General features: G+C 39.5%; 1 protein-coding gene across 2 annotated transcripts in view; it reads left to right on the forward strand.

Annotated features, from left to right (window-relative positions):
• RALA (RAS like proto-oncogene A) overlaps positions 1 to 15697 on the forward strand; it is an 84579-nt gene that overhangs the window by 30309 nt on the left and 38573 nt on the right. Inside the window, exon 1 of one of the 2 annotated variants that reach the window (XM_050783337.1) lies at positions 11781 to 12857. The exons of the other annotated variant lie outside the window; for it this stretch is intronic. The gene's annotated coding sequence lies outside the window, so the exon portion shown is untranslated. Of the gene's footprint in view, positions 1 to 11780; positions 12858 to 15697 lie in introns of those variants that run through there. 2 annotated transcript variants of the gene reach the window in all.

The raw sequence follows: 15697 nt of genomic DNA on the forward strand, positions 1-15697 counted from the left end.
AGTGATTTTAGTAAACGACTATCCTATCAGAGGATTTGAATTTCTTTGTAGTCAAATCATGATGTAGTTGAATTAATTTTATTATTATTATTATTTGAGATAGAGTCTTGCTCTATTGCCCAGGCTGGAGTGCAGTGGTGTGATCTTGACTCATTGCCACCTCTGCCTCCCAGGTGCCAGCAATTCTCCCACCTCAGCTTCTCAAGTAGCTGGAATTACAGGCATGCACCACCATATGTGGCTAACTTTTTAGTACAGATGGGGTTTTGCCATGTTAGCCAGGCTTGTCTCAAACTATTATTATTGTTAGCCAGGCTGGTCTCAAACTATTATTATTGTTAGCCAGTATGGTCTCAAGCTGTTATTTATTTATTTATTTATTTATTTATTTATTTTTGAGATGGAGTCTCGCTCTGTTGCCCAGGCTGGAGTGCAGTGGTGCGATCTCGGCTCACTGCAACCTCCACCTCCCAGGTTAAAGTGATTTTCCTGCCTCAGCCTCCTGAGTAGCTGGGATTACAGGCATGTGCCACCACGCCTGGCTAATTTTGTGTTTTTAGTAGAGACAGGGTTTCACCATGTTGGTCAGGCTGGTCTCAAACTCCTGACCTCATCATCTGCCCACATCAGCCTTCTGAAGTGCTGGGATTACAGGCGTGAGCTACCACACCCAGCCTATTATTATTATTTTTTGAGATAGGGTCTTGCTCTGTTGCCCAGGCTGAAGTGCAGTGGCACAATCATGGCTCACTGCAGCCTTGACTACCTGGCTTAAGCCATCCTCCTACCTCAGCCTTCTGAGTAACTGAGACCACAGATGTGTGCCACCATGACTGGCCAATTTTTAAAACATTTTTAATAGAGATGAGACCTTGCTATGTTGCCCAGGCTGGTCTTGAACTCCTGAGCTCCTACAATCCTCCCACCTAGTTGTAATAATTTATTTAGAATAATTTATTTAGAATTTATCTATTTAGAATAATTATATAAAGTGTCACCTCAGCTCAGCAGAATTATCTCTCAAAATTCCATTTTATTTTTTAGGACCTTTTTGAACATTAGTCTTGTAGTAGCTTATAGCTTCCAAGACCAGCGTTTAATTTTTGTGTAGTACATCGTACTTCCAGGTGATAAAACAGCGTTAAGTAGGGTTCCTGTTCCTCCTGAGTGGATGTCTTAGTATTTTTCCAATACTGATTAACTGTTCTCTAAAATCATCTTCTCGAGTTTAGGGTTTTTTTCCATCTGAATATGTACTGAATATGTACTAGTTATTTTCACATACTGTGCTAGATGCTGAGATTACAGAACTGAAAAAGACAGCTCTCAGCTCCCAATAATTAATTTGGTGAGCAGCACTGATAGAAGTTGCATCCAGAGTACTATGGAACAGTGAAACAATTAGCCCATTGAAGGCTGGAGAGCAATTGGAAGGTGGAGGATACTGCACAGGGGGTTCTATTTGAACAACTTTCTTTACCTTTATGTACACAGTCACATCACCCTGGCAGGTAAAAATGTTTTAATTGAAAACATTTTTAGCCGGGCGCGGTGGCTCACGCCTGTAATCCCAGCACTTTGGGAGGCCGAGGCGGGCGGATCACAAGGTCAGGAGATCGAGACCACGGTGAAACCCCGTCTCTACTAAAAATACAAAAAATTAGCCGGGCGCGGTTGTGGGCGCCTGTAGTCCCAGCTACTCGGGAGGCTGAGGCAGGAGAATGGCGTGAACCCGGGAGGCGGAGCTTGCAGTGAGCCGAGATCGCGCCACTGCACTCCAGCCTGGGCGACAGAGCGAGACTCCGTCTCAAAAAAAAAAAAAAAAATTTTTATTGAATTGTATGAATCAAGAACATAATTGCTTCTTTCACCATTGAATAATATGATATCAAATATGCATTAAATTGATCTTCTTAGAAATAGCTAAAATATGTATTTATAGAATAAGAAATTTGAATTTAATCAGCTCAGTCTCCAATCCTCTTTCTTTATCTGTTGGAATTCTTTGATGGGGCTTACAGTTTATTCCAATTTTTAGAGTAATAAGTAATTGGAAAGATCTTGCTAGTGAGCCATAGCTGCCTCTTTTTGTCTTCTCCTCAGTAATTTTAGTTTTAAATTCTAAAAATTATCTCCCAGTCTGTGACTTATCCTTTCATTTTCTTAACCTTTAAAGACTGGAAGTTTTTTATTTTGATGTCCAATTTATCAATTTGATAGATTTTGCATTTGACCTTCTATCTAAGAAATCATTGAATGCCTAACCCAAGGTCACATGCCTAACTCTATGCTTTCTTCTAGAAGTTTTGTGGCTTTAGGTTTTACATTTAGAAACAATCCATTTTGAGTTATTTTTTTTGTATATGGTATAATATATGAATCTAAATTTTGGTTTGTTTTTTTGAGACAGGATCTCGCTCTGTCACCATGGCTGGAGTGCAATGGTGTGATCATGGCTCACTGCAGCCTCGCTTTCCCAGGCTCAAGCAGTTCTCCCATCTCAGCCTCCCAAGCAGCTGGGGCTACAGGCGTATGCCACTATACCCAGCTAATTTCTTTTATTTTTTGTAGAGACTGTATCTGACTGTGTTGCCCAGGCTAGTCTTGAAGTCCTGAGCTCAAGCAATCCTCCTGCCTCGGCCTCCCAAAAATGCAGGATTATAGTCATGAGCTACCACGCCCAGCCTCTAAATTCTCTTTTTGCCATTCTATTTTTGCATCTAATTGTTCTAGCATCATTGTTTTAAAAAAGTGATTCTTTACTGAATTGCCTTTTGCACCCTTGTCAGCAGATGCTGAAAACTACAAACTACTCAAATGTCCATCAACAGGTGAATGAATAAACAAATTGTAATATATCCATACCATGGAATACTACTCAGCAATAAAAGGAAATGAGCTATAGATACAAGCAACAGGGATAAATGTCAAAATTATGCTTACTGAAAGAAGCCAGATAAAACAGAGTACATATTGCATAATTCCTTTTATGTGAAACTGAAGAAAGTACTAACTAATCTATATGTACAGAAAGCAGATCGGTGTGAGGAGGGGAGATGGAGGGAAAGGAAGGAGAGGGATTACAGTTGAACAGACTTAAATATGTGCAGTTTATCATATGTTGTACCTCAATAAAGCTGTTCCAAATAAAATTCTGAAATTTATATAGTATAACATAGTGGTTAGATAAGCTTCTGATAACCAAGGTTTTTCTTTCCCCATTTCTTAATTTTTTTTTATACTGTAACTCCAGTTTATTTTTCCTCTTAAAAAGGTATGTAGATCTGAATATAGCATTTGGAAAATAATTGTGATTGTTGTAAACTCACTTCAAGTATATCTTCTGTTTCTTTGAGTTATGTCATGCCAATCCCTTCAGAGTCTATTAACCTTACTTAGTACCATTGTTTCACTTTACTTATTATAATTTAACCCAAACTTCCCCAGATTTTCCACAATTATTAATAGAAATTACAGAATACATCAGGATCAAGGCATATAAGGATTAAGGGGAGAGGAATAAAAAAAGAAATGAGCAGGGGCAGAATTAAGGAATTTAGATTTTCACCTATGAGCAATGTGGAGTCTGAAGAATTTTAAGTAAGTTGTGTCAAACTAATTTCACTTTTTATTGTGATCAGCTGAACTTACATAAAAAAGCTGGCAGTATTTATATAAGGGGCTTTGCATCAGTCTCTTTGGTGTTTTACTTAGTATATAGTTTTTTGTACTGGCAGAGTCAAAACCCCTATTCTGATATCTTAAATTTATTCCCATGCCTTGTACATTATAGTTGCATCCTGTCAAGTGAACTGTAACTAGCAATTCAAAATTCAGAGTTATCTGAATTTTCTTGCTTCTCAGTATTTCTTGGGTTTATGAGATTGACAACTCTATTTAGGCCAAAGTATTTAGTCTACTGGAATTAAGCAAATACAGGTTTCATCTATTCATGTTTGCTATTTCTCAATTTAAAATCCTGTAGCATGTAAGAGCTTTAGTATTTTATTTGTCTTTCTTTCAGTCCTTTAGAGTTAAGACTCACTGATTTGGGATTAGTTATGACTCTTTTGATAGGAACACGAACCCAGGAAAGAAAAAAAAGGTAATTTATGAACTGTAGCCAATTATCTGGCAACCAGAATGCCTTGTTGTTAAGAGTCTATTGTAACAAGTCTCTTTGTCTTCATGCAGCATCTGTTACTGTGCAACAAGACCATGTTTTTGAACACCTAGCATAACATGAAACTGTTAGGTTATATTGTGGCTAATCCTGAAGGAAGTTAGTTAAAGTCTGGCTCATGTATTTAAACTCAGTCCTCCAGTATGACAGATTGGTGAATGTGGAAGTGAGTACCAGTTACTAAGTAAAACAAACATTCTCAGCCCATCTCTTGATCTGGACCCTGAATTTTGGGATAAAGTGAAGGGATGAGAGTGAGGGATGCTTTGCTTCAAAAGTCATTTGGGAGTTTCCAGTGATGCCACATCTGACTACACTGGCATGGATATATAGAATCTCTTGGATCATACCATCTTGGCTCAGTTCCAGTTTGTTTGTTTTGTTTTGTTTTCTTGGGATGGACTCTTGCTCGGTCACCCAGGCTGGAGTGCAGTGGCGCAACCTCGACTCACTGCAACCTCCACCTCCCGGGTTTAAGCGATTCTCCCGTTCAGTCTCCCAAGTAGCTGGGATTACAGGCACCTGCCATCATGCCCAGCTAATTTTTGTATTTTTGTAGTGACAGGGTTTCACCATGTTGGTGGAGCTGGTCTGGAACTCCTGACCTCAGGTGATCTGCCCACCTCGGCCTCCCAGAGTGCTGGGATTACAGGCATGAGCCACCATGCCCAGCCCAGTTCAGTTTTAACTCCACTACAACTCTCTGGAACTTCATGCCAGTGATGTAACTCTTGTTGAACCCTTATTTCCTTATATAAAAAATGGAGGATTTGAATTGTTTTAAGGCTTCCTTCTGTGATTCTTCAGTTTAATTATATTTACTTTTAAAAACTGTTCAGTGAAACTTCTAGGTAAACATAAAAGCAACTTGTTAAAAAATCATATCAAATTGTAAAATGGAAAGAAACAGACTAGTATACTGAAGTATTAGAGACGGTCCCAGGAAAGCCTTACTTTCTGTGGGGTCTGGACCTTCTAAACATTATCTTTTTGGTCATTAACCTGTCCTCTGTATTAGTTGAGGCCTGTAAGCCTTAAGTGATAATGAAATGCAGCCACACATGGTGGCTGACACCTGTAATCCCAGCGCTTTGGAAGGCTGGGGCAGGAGGATTGCTTGAGCCTAGGAGTTAAAGATCAGCCTGGGCAACATAGCAAGAGCCTATCTCCACAAAAAAAGAAAAAAAATTTGATAATGAAATGCTACAATTCTGTTTCCAACCACTAGTTTGAATGTAGGTGCATGTGTTTACTATTTCAATTTTAAATATGATTGTCTTTTAATGATAGTTTTAAAAGATTGGAGGTTTGCTTGTGCATGGGCCTGATGCCCAGCCTGTGTGATACTAGTTCATTCCTGATGAGCTGTGACTGTACCCACTAAGCCCCATAAACAGAGGGTACTCTTCCCCCAACTTCTCTTTCTGTGAGTTAAGAGTATTAACAGCACATGCATTCTTGTCCGTATTCTTGATGTTAGATGTGTTGGAAATGACTGAGGAGCGTTGTCCCTTTCTTGAGCACACAGACAGTTGCTAAATGCAGGCCTTGTCTTAAATTAATGTTCTCTGGTGTCTTCTATTACCTTCTCACTCCATCATTAACCCCAGTGGTCTTCATTTCAGACATAACAGTGGTTTGCACTGTGGCATCCATGACTTTGCTCCTTTTCTCCTTCAGCCACCTCTCCAACCCTCTCACCTCCCCATACAAAGTCAAGGTATATTTTTGCCCATTTCTTGCCTAGTGTTATGAATACTTTGAATAACTAGTATAAAGAAGTTAGTAAAGCACGCCTGGTACAAAGTAGTATGTTCAGTCTGTTGGGTATTTTTATCCCCCAGCCACTTTCTATTAGATAAACCATATAAAACTGCTGTTTTTGTATGTATATATATAATGTTTGCAGTTTCATATGGTTTCACTTTATAAATATACACCGTGATGATTTTTCACCAGAGATATAAACTACAGTTATCTAGGCAGTTAAAATATATATACACACACACTATCTGCATCCTTGACCAGTGAGTTAGGATCTTCATGGATGGGTCTAGGGTAAATGTATTTTTTAAAAAGCTGATTCTGAGTCATACTCCTGGTTAAAAACACCTGTAAGCGAATCTTCCCTTTAGGGTGTTTTTAATTTTTTTAATTCTAATTTTTTTTAGAGATGGAGTCTTACTATGTTGCCCAGATTGGCCTCAGAATCCTGGGATCAAGCAATCCTCCCACCCTAGCCTCCTGAGTAGCTGGAACTACAGGCATGTGCCACCGCGCCTGCCTCAAGCAGACTTTGCATACAGATGCATTTTTGGTGCAATCAGTTGTCTGATATGAACTGAAACATTAAGTCTATGACTTCATAAATTACTATTATTTAAAATTTTAAGATATGGACTGGGTGTGATGGCTCATACCTGTAATCCCTGCACTTTGAGAGGTCGAGGCAGGCAGATCACTTGAGCCCAGAAGTTCTAGACCAACCTGGCGCAAAATGGCAGAACCCCTCTAGAAAAAAACACAACAAAAAAATTAGCCGGGTGTGGTGGTGCTGCTGTGGTGGGGATGAAAAGGGCTGAGGCAGGAGGCTCACTTGACCCCAGGAGGTCAAGGCTGCAGTGAGCTGAGATCATATCGCACCACTACCCCCAGCCTGGGCAAGGGAGAGAGACTCTGTCTCAAAACAATAAATTTAAAAAAAATATGATCAAATCTTACATTTAGATTTTTCAGTACTCAATCTTAGGAAGAAAAATATAAGTGCTACAAGATGTTTTATGATTTTCAGGGAATTGTCAAGTCTTTTTTTTTCCTAGTTTGTAACTTCACATTATGTTTTGTATAACTTCAACTTAAGATTTTGTACTTTTCAAGTATGCTTTTGTCTTTCATGAAAAAGGGAGTTAACAGTAGTGAGCAGGCTGTAGTTGGTTATCAACTTAATCATGACTCACAATGCAGCTTACCTACCTAATTCATAATTTTACTGTAGCCGAGAGAAAATGGAGTTTCTTTGAACAGCATCTGTCTCCCTTCACTGATGGTAATTTGTGTGTTATGCCATTATTATTAATCACTGCTTTTGGAATCTCTGGGTAAGTAGGCTCTAAATAAGCCCAAAATTATGAGCAAAAGTTGTCTCTTAATTCATTGGCCACTGCAGAAAGGAGTACTAAAACCCAGAAAAGAGTTCTGAGCTTCCTTCTACCTCTCCCTAGCGTGTTCTCTCTAATTTTGCATTCCTTAAAAATGAGTTGGGCTTGCTTTAGTGGCATGTATATTTTTAAAAAATACAGATAAGTTTAGTGTGGCTCCTTTATAAAAATGACTCTCAAAAAATAATAATAAAAGGAACATGCTGTCCAAGGGGGCTATGCGCAGCTCTGGGCCCTTGGATGCCTGTGACTGGGAGTCTGAACCTGGTCTGCCCATGGCCCCCTCTTTAAAAAAAAATTTTTTTTTAATTAAAAACAATTTAAGGCCAGACGCAGTGGCATGACTGTAATCCCAGCACTTTGGGAGGCCCAGGTGGGAGGATCACAAAGTCAGGAGTTCAAGACCAGCCTGGCCAATATGGTGAAACCCCATCTCTACTTAAAAAGTACAAAAATTAGCCTGGTGTGGTGGCGTGCACCTGTAGTCCCAGCTCCTTGGGAGGCTGAGGCAGGAGAATTGCTTGAACCTAGGAGGCAGAGGTTGCAGTGAGCCAAGATCACACCACTGAACTCCAGCTGGGGTGACCAAGACTCCATCTCAAAAAAAAAAAAAAATCGTAAAATGACTCCTACTTGTGATCCATTTCTTTAGAAATACATAACACTTATAAGAGGCAGTCTCTAGTGCTTAACTCAGAAGAATTTTTATCAGGAAGGAATATTGAATTTTATCCAATGCTTATTTCTTTTCTCTCTCTTTGTTTTTAAATGGATTTGCCTTCTCTGCATCACTTTTTCTTTTCACTTGCATTGATTATATTGATTTTCTCACTGGGCCTATTCATGTGATTGTATTTTCATGCTTACTATTAATCTAATATTGCATTTTTGGAATACAGTTGACCCTTGAACAACACAGGTTTGAACCACAATGGTTTACTTATGGAGATTTTTTCAATAAATATATTGGAAATTTTTTTACAGATTTACAACAATTTGAAAAAACTTGCAGTTGAGCTGTATAACCTAGAAATATCGAAAACAAGATAGGTATATCATGAATGCATTAAATATATGCAGATACTAGTTTATTATTTACTATCATATAATGTACACAAATCTTATAAAAAGTTAAAATTTATCAAAATACATGCATCTTATATTAGTCTGTTTTCATGCTGCTGACATGAAAGACATACCCAAGAGTGGGTAATTTATAAAGAAAAAGAGGTTTAACTGACTCACACTTTTCCTGTGGCTGGAGAGACTTCACAATCATGGTGGAAGGTGAAAGGCCTGTCTTACATGGTGGCAGACAAGAGAATGAGAGAGCCAAGCTAAAAGGTAAACTCCTTATAAAACAATCAGATCTCATGAGACTTACTCACTACCAAAAGAATAGTATGGGGGAAACTGCCCCCATGATTCAGTTGTCTCCCAATAGGTCCCTACCACAACATGTGGGAATCATGGGAGCTACAATTCAAGTTGAGATTTGGGTAGGGATACAACCAAACCGTATCATTCTGCCCCAGCCCCTCCCAAATCTCATGTCCTCACATTTCAAAACCAATAATGCCTTCCCAACAGTCCCCCAAAGTCTTAACTCATTTCAGCATTAATTCAAAAGTCCACAGTTCAAAATCACATCTAGACAAGGCAAGTCCCTTATGCCTATGAGTCTGTAAAATCAAAAGCAAGTTAGTTACTTCCTAGATACAATGGGGGTGCAGGCATTGGGTAAATGCACCCATTCCAAATGGGAGAAATTGGCCAAAACAAAGGGGCCAGAGGCCCTATGCAAGTCCAAAATCCAGCAGGGCAGTCAAATCCAAGTTCCAAAATGATCTCCTTTGACTCCATGTCTCACATCCAGGTCACTCTGATGCAAGAGGTGGGTTCCCATGGTCTTGGGCAGCTCTGCCTCTGTGGCTTTGCCAGGTACAGCCTCCCTCCTGGCTGCTTTCGTGAACTGATGTTGAGTGTCACTTTTCCAGGCTCACGGTGCAAGCTGTCAGTGGATTTACCATTCTAGGGTCTGGAGGACAGTGGCCCTCTTCTCTCAGCTCCAGTAGACAGTGCTCCAGTGGGGACTTTGTGGGGGTGCTTCAACCCCACATTTCCCTTCTGCACAGCCTTAACAGAAGTTCTCCATGAGGGCCCTGCCCCTGCCTGGACATCCAGGCATTTCCACACATTCTCTGAAATCTATGCAGAGGTTCCCAAACCTCAGTTCTTGACTTCTTTGCACTCGCAGGCTCAGTACCACGTGGAAGCAGCTGCCAAGTCTTGGGGCTTGTACCCTCTGAAACCACAACCTGACCTGTGCCCTGGCCCCTTTTAGCCTTAGCTGGAGTGACTGGGAGGTAGGGCACCAAGTCCCTAGGCTGCACACAGCAGGGAGGCCCTGAGCCCAGCTCAGGAAACCATTTTTTCCTCCTAGGCCTCAGGCCTGTGATGGGAGGGGCTGCCGCAAAGATCTCTGACATGCCCTGGAGACATTTTCCCCATTGTCTTGGTGATTGACATTCCCGCTGGGCTCATCATTACTTATGCAGATTTGTATAGCCAGCTTGAATTTCTCCTCAGATAGCTGGCTTGTTTTTCCTGTTGCATTGTCGGGCTGCAAATTTGTCAAACTTCTATGCTCTGTTTCCCTTTTAAAACTGAATGCTTTTAACAGCACTGAAGTCACCTTTTCAGTGCTTTGCTACTTAGAAACTTCTTCCACCAGATGCTCTAAATCATCTCCCTCAAGTTCAGAGTTCCGCAGATCTCTAGTTCAGGGGCAAAATTCTGTCAGGCTCTTTGCTAAAACATAGCAAGAGTCACCTTTACTCCAATTCCCAACAAGTTCCTCATCTACATCTGAGACCACCTTAGCCTGGATTTCATTGTCTATATCATTATCAGCATTTCAGTCCAAGCTATTCAAGTCTCTAGGAAATTCCAGACTTTCCCACATTTTCCTGTCTTCTTTGGAGCCCTCCAGACTGTTCCAATCTCTGTCCATTACCCAGTTCCAAGGTTGCTTCCACATTTTTGGATCTTTACAATAGCACCTCGCTCTACCAGTACCAGTTTCCTGTATTGGTCTGTTTTCATGCTGCTGATAAAGACACACCCTAGACTGGGTAATTTATAAAGAAAAGGAGGTTTAACAGACTCACAGTTTCCTGGGGCTGGAAAGGCCTCACAATCATGGCAGACGGTGAAAGGCACATCTTACATGGTGGCAGATGAGAGAGTGAGAGAGCCAAGCTAAGTGAGACTTATTCACTACCATGAGAATAGTGTGGGGGAACCACCCCCATGATTCAGTTGTCTCCCCCGAGTCCCTCTCACAACATGTAGGAATCATAGGAGCTACAATTCAAGATGAGATTTGGGTGGGGACACATCCAAATCATATCCCATACAAACACAACTATATGTGGCGCCATTTGCAGTCAAGAGAAATGTAAACCAATGTAAAGATTCAGTATTAAATTATAACTGCATGAAATTAACTGTAGTGCATATGATACTACTGTAATAATTTTATAACTACCTCCTGTTGCTATTGGTGAGCTCAAGTGTTGCAGATATCTGCTTCAAATGCCATGTGACACTGATTATCTCTGTGTGAGCAGTTCATCTCTCCAGTAAATGTAGTGTTTGTACAACACTGCAAACTTTGAATAACACCATGGGACCCATAGGAAATGTTACTAGTGATGCTGGAAGTGCTCCCAAGAAGCAGAGAAGAGTCAACATTAGAAGAAAAAAGTTTAATTGCCTGATAATGTAACATAGATTGAGCTGTGATTGTCCATCATTTCAAGATGAATGAATCCAGAGTAAGGGACATTGTAAAAAAAAAGAAAAGAAAATATATGAAGCCTTCACTGTAGTTACAGCAGCAGGCACAAAAACTTTGCATTTGTTGCAAAATACCTTTTTATCATATTGAAAATTCAGTTTTTATGAGGGTGCAGGGTTGCTGTAAGAAAGGCATACCTTTCCAACCAATCTGTCCCTGCGTCTAAGGAAAAAAAGCTGTACCTGTAGACTCTAATGTGATTCCAGAAAAAGCAAAGTCATTATATGACAACTTAAAGCAAAAGGAAGGTGAAGGATCTAAAGCTGGAGAATTTAATGCCAGCAAAGGATGGTTTGATAATTTTAGAAAGAGGTTTGGCTTTTTAAATGTCAAGATAACATGAGAAGCAGCATCTGCCAACCAAGAGGCAGCAGATGAATTCCCAGAAGCCATTAAAAAAACATTGAGGAGAAAGGATATCTGCTTGAACAGATTTTTAATGCAGACAAAATTGCCCTATTCTGGAAAAAATTTTAAAAGCCACAAGGTACTTCTGTTAGTAAGGAAGAAAAGCAAGCACCAGGATTTAAGGCAGGAAGGAATAGGTTAACTACTATTTTGTGCAAGTGCAGTCGGGTTTATGATCAGGGCCGCCCTTATCTGTAAAGCTGCTAATCCTCAAGTCTTAAAGAGATAAACAGCAGCTGCCAGTCTTTAGGTTGTTGTACAACAAGAAGTCATGGACAAGAACCCTTTTTCTGGATTGCTTTCATCAGTGCTTTGTCCCTGAAGTCAGAAAGTATCTTGCCAGTAAAGGATTGGTTTTTAAAGTTCTTTTGATATTGAATAATGCCCCTGGCCACTCCAAACCCTATGAGGTCAAAACTGAAGGCATTGAAGTGGTCTACTTGCCACCAAACACAACATCTGTAATTTAACTTCTAGATTGGGGGTTGTAAGGACCTGGAAGGCTCATTATACACAGCACTCTGTGGAAAGGATGTCAGTGCTATGGAGGACCCCAATAGAAGGAACATCATGAAAGCCTAGAAGGCTTACACTATTGAATATGCCATCATTGTTACAGAAAAAACTGTGAAAGCCATTAATCCCCAAACAATAAATTCCTGCTGGAGAAAACTGTGTCCAAATATTGTGTATGACTTCACAAGATTTATGACATAGCCAATCAAGGAAATCTTGAAAGAGTTTGTGGATGTGCCAAAAAAAAAAAAAAAAAAAAGGGTCGAGGGGGCACAAAAATCTGCTTGATAGAGATCAGTGCATCTGAACTGGTGCCAGGTGATGAGAAAGGAGTCCTGGAAGAAGCAAACCCATAAAAGGAAATGACGTTAGATAATCTAGCAGAAGGATTCTTATTATTCAAGACTGCTTTTGACTTCATTTACAACATAGACTCTTTCATGATACAAGCACTAAAACTAAAGCAAATGGCGGAAGAAGGATTGGTACCATATAGAAACATTTTTAGAAAAATGAAAGAGCAAAATAGTCTAATTATGGTGCATTTCTTTAGCTACATTGAGTGTGCCTGCTTTTTCTGCCTCCCTTCCACCTCCTCCACCTCTTTTTCCTCTGCTACCCCTGAGACAGCGGGACCAATCCTTCCTCTTCCTCCTCCTCTTCAGCCTACTCAACATGAAAATGATGAGAATGAAGACCTGTATGATGATCCGCTTTCACTTAATGACTAGTAAGTGTATTTTTCCTTCCTTACAATTTTTAACATTATCTTTTTTCTAGCTTACTTTATTGTAAGAATACAGTATATAATACATATAACATGTGTTAATCGACTGTTATGTTATTGGCAAGGCTTCCAGTCAAGTAGGCATTTGTAGTTAAGTTTTGGAGGAGTCAAAAGTTGGATTTTCGACTGCACACAGTGAGGTTGGGGGAGTTGGTTCAGTACCCCAATCCCTGTGTTGTCCAAGGGTCGACTGTATAACACACTGTGCTGTAATGGATTATTTGTGTGCTGAGAGGTAAATTTCAGGTGTTGGTATTTTATGGAATTTCTCTGTTCATAAATGAGATTGCAATGTAGTTTTTTTGGTGTGATGATTGCTATTTTGTACCACTGACCTTATAAAATGATTTGGGTAGCTTTTCTGTGCCACCCGTGAGAATTATCTTTTTATGTTTAAAAGAAATTGCCTCTAACCTTTGTATAAGGTCATTCTTACTAGTTTCTTCCATAGTGGTAATAAAGTTTAGATGGCTTAGGATGTGAAATTTTTTTTTTTTAAATCCTGGCTTCACATCAATAGTGTATCCTAGGGCATATTTTTAAAGCTTGATATGGCTCAATTTTCTCACCTATAAGATGTGAATGATAGGTCTAAAGTTGTTTTGAGGGTTTCATGAGATAATTAAGTACGTAGTTGAAAAAGTGTCTGATACAGAATAAGCACTCAATAAATAGGAAGATTATTTACTTTTCCCCAAGATTTCCCCAAGATTTTTGTCCTATCCAGGTATTTGGATTTTTTAATCTCCCTTTTTTCCCTTTCTTTTTCCTGCTTTCCCTGGAATTTTCCTCTTAGCTTCCTGAACTTTGTGACTGGTTGACTACTTTGTGTAAGATAGTCCTAGAAGACAGTAAAAATTCAAAAAAATGTATACTCGGTGTCAGGGCCACAAAGGTGACATTTTCTTACTTTACTTTCTAGTTGTATGTAATGAATATATGTTACTTTTATAGTCATGAAAAAACACTGAGGATAGAAGGAGCTCAGGTCCCACCCGTGCCCGTGTGTGTTGGGAGGTGATGAACACAAGTGGTAGGATTAGGCGTATTCAGCAGCATTCAAGATCACCTGTGGAAGGAAGCCTGTGCTGAACAGATTTGTGTTGGAGAATGTAACTGATAGTACTCAGTTGTCATTAAACATAATTTCAGGTAATATATTTTTATATTCAGTGCCAGAGGGGTTCTTTAAATTTAAAAAGTGACATTCGCAAAGCCTTACTTTTATAGGAAGGATCTTGCAGTGCATACTAAGAGGTTAACCTGACTGGATGGATGTGGGGTGCCACATATAGCAAGTCAGAATTTAAAAGATTACTAGTTTATATTTTCTTTCTTTCTTTTTAACTGGTCTCTGTTACTCCGTAAAAAGAATTGGCTATTCACCCACAGTTCCACAGAGTAAGAATTCAGCAGGTGGTCTGTAAAAGAGCTGTAGTAAAGGTTAATTGGCACAAAGGGAATCTTTGTTGCTGTAGAGACAGTCTTTACATTCCTGGTGTGTAAAAATAATGTCAGTGTTTAATTTTCAAGGCTTTGACCGATCAATACATCTTCTTAAAAATTTTGAGTTTTAGCCCACTTGTCCCAATGTTGTGAAGAAAGAAACATTTTTGGGAAAAACAATCACTTCATCCCTTCTCTGTAGCAGTTGAGACCATTAGCTTTCCTTTCTCTTCTCTCCCATTTGTGCCTCACTCCCAGTCTTTTTGATGCCAAGTATTGCCCCATCTTAAACTTTTGTGTTTATGTATGATTCTTTGGTCATCCATATGAGGAAACTGATTTGCTCTTGAAGTTGGTACTGAAAAATAGTATTCTTTAAAATTCAGGCTAATTTTAATTGAATGTCTTGGAATTTTTTTATATAGTGTCTAAATTTGAAATATTTTGGGGTTCCAAATCATGTCACCTCAGGATTTTAACTCAAGTTCATAGTAGTGAAAGCCAGTAGACTAAATATATGTGTCTACCTCCTCTTATCCCCAACTCTCTGTGAAAAGACAGGAAAAAGAATTTACAGACAGAAATGTGTAATTCTGTCATAGCACTGAGAATGGGAACAGATGGAGTGACCATCAGCAAAGCAGAGACTTTCTAGGTTGTAGAAGACAGAAAACAGATGGTGCTGATGGATGAAGCAGGGCGAAGGAAGGGCTACCCAGCATCCTCATGAGGGAGGCCTGCAAGGGAAATCTATTCTTCCCCACTGAGTCCTGAAGAGACTTTAAGCAATGAGTCAGTAGGAACAGAGGGCAGAAGAGATGATAGGACATGCTATTAATTAAAGGAATATACATGAAAAGCTAGCTTGATATCCTGCCCACACACCCAGCCCATACAAAGATTGCAGCAACATCTGTTCCATGCTAATTTTGGAAATCTACTTCGAAAAACATTTCTTTTTGAACTCACAGCCTGGGAGGACTAGGAGTTCTAATGAACATGTTAACAACCCAGGGTAAACTCTCTTTTTTTGATATTTGGAGAAGGAGCCAATTTGTCAGCCTGTTTCTTGCCCATGAACCTAAAGTGAAACTTTAAAATACTCCATGAATTTAAAGCCTCTTCCTGATCTGTTGTGAGAAACAGGTCTACCCAACAACAGAGGAAACTTACTATAGTGGACTGGGAGAGCAAGATAAAAGAAAGTCTAGCCAGTGGTGACATGAAATTACACAAAATGTGATACGAGATATTATTACCAGATGAGTAAAGGATAAGAACTAGCAATTCACAAAATAAATGTTACATAGAAAAAATATTCACCCTCTTTAAGAAAT

Source organism: Macaca thibetana, chromosome 3 (genome assembly GCF_024542745.1).
Source record: "Macaca thibetana thibetana isolate TM-01 chromosome 3, ASM2454274v1, whole genome shotgun sequence".
In the NCBI taxonomy this organism is placed as follows: Eukaryota; Metazoa; Chordata; class Mammalia; order Primates; family Cercopithecidae; genus Macaca; species Macaca thibetana.